This window comes from Opisthorchis viverrini (genome assembly GCF_000715545.1).
Source record: "Opisthorchis viverrini unplaced genomic scaffold opera_v5_17, whole genome shotgun sequence".
NCBI classification, from domain to species: domain Eukaryota; kingdom Metazoa; phylum Platyhelminthes; class Trematoda; order Opisthorchiida; family Opisthorchiidae; genus Opisthorchis; species Opisthorchis viverrini.
Genome location: NW_008751673.1, coordinates 3,376,485 through 3,378,492, shown reverse-complemented (window position 1 = coordinate 3,378,492; position 2,008 = coordinate 3,376,485).

Here is a 2,008-nt window from a genome sequence, read left to right as displayed (position 1 = left end):
GGGTGGAAGAGAGTCAGAGGCGGTCAACCAATGACTTGGCAGCGAAGTATGAAAGCTATTACCAGCAAACTTAGCTGCGCTGGTCATTGCCGTCTTCCTGGATGGGGACCCCGAGACGGGCCACATCAATGGCTAGAGACATTGTCAGATATGGCCCAGTCGCGCCCTCAATGGCGCTCGTGCATCCAAGCTATTGCCTTCAATGCATAGCTCCTTTTTCAGCCCCCTCACCACTTGACAGCCCACTGACAGTGCTGGATTTATGCACCAATTTATCAGCTCCCGCCTGCAACGTGCAGCTACCTACCCCTCCCCCCAAACCATCGGTGAACGAAACTGCGGCAGCTACAACCACAGTACGCCGAGTACGCGGTTATTACAGCTGACAATGATAATGATGATGATGATGTTGATGAACCAGTAAACAAGATCTCTTTCAACTAACAGACTAAATCACTGTTGAGTATTCGGTCTTACCGTGGACCTCATTCGTGTCCGTCTGCCGAATCCTACGATTGAAATGTGCCGAACAATTGGTCTTTCAGTCCTTGGTGGTGAATAAGTAGTATCGGTATAAACGGAATATTGTTCTGATGAAGTGTTGAGACGAGAGAAAAAGTAACATCCACAGAGTATGGTTTGCGACCAACATGACCCAGCAAGTGAAGGATTCAGAAGATCCACGAATATTACTGCCAGGCTCGGAATGCTCCTCCGTGAAAATGCCAATAATTGCCCGTAAACTGTGGTTTATTTAAAAGTTCAGGATGGAATCTCGCGAAATTCGGGGTTTCGTCATTGCCCGATCGTTTGAGTACTCACCCACAGCCTTCTGATACCAGTTCAACCACAGAACATACTCCAGATTTCGAACAATTTTTTTTGTGAACAACGCGCTACACCTAGGGTTTACTGGTTTCACTTTATTTTGTGCAATCCAAGCCAGCCAAACATTATGATTTACGTTTTCCTTAAGGTTTCCAGTGCGTATTTCACCAACCCATCCGTTGCTCATTGTTCTAAATTTCTGTAAGTCTCTTTGAGTCACAAGTTTTGAGAATCCGAACGTATTGAATGTCCAGTCATCGGTTGATGGCTAGGGGAAAAGGTAAGGTGGCGGCTCAGTGGTGGTTACTTCGGTTGGTGATCGGTTTGGGGACTACGTAAATGAAGTACGTTATTGGGAAAGGTTCTGGCTTTTTTCAGCACGATTAGTTTTGGATCCGCACATTACACGAACGGGTGAACCCCAAGTGAGTTTTGTCCCGCTGTGTTTGCCCACCTAAAAAGACTCCTGATTACTTCACTCAAGCTACTTACGATCCGTTTTAAGTAGCTAAAACAATGCGGAAAACGGGGAAGGGTTCTTTCGGGTGGAGGTCATGAATATCAGAAGTTTTTGACCATACAAACAGCGCAATCGTTTGAAACCACTGTTTACCTCTAACTCGAGAAAATTATGATGGCTGTTTCTATGACCGAACTAACAATGGACCAGATATCTTTACATCTACAAGTGGCTTGTTGGTTTTAGTGGTAACGAATAAGTGTCTCCTTAAGCATTATGAGGTCCAACTGGTTGTTCAGATTTGTCACTACATGTCGCCGCTGTGCAACATTGCTTAGCCTAGTACTTAAATCACTCTGGTTGATCAGCAGCCTTGCTACTGTGTTATCGGAGGCAATGTTGGTCATTGGAATCACTCGACATCCTTCAAAAGGCACCATTTAAAACGGAGAGTAAATATGTGCTTCAAACAAGTGTTTTAAAAATCCTTCAATAAAGGGGTCGAATTTGGCATTGTGCTGAAAAGGTTGACACCTCGACAGTATTCTGAGCCTATCTTCAACCCTCGGTGAAGGTGTACCGTCGAATCATCTGTACAATATGGTCAGTTTTATGGCACAATTGTAAGAAGAAAATCCTCGTTCTGAGACAAACCCTAGGTGACTACCATCAAAGTCAGTTAAATCGGCTAGTGGTTGTATGAACAGAAACCATCGAATT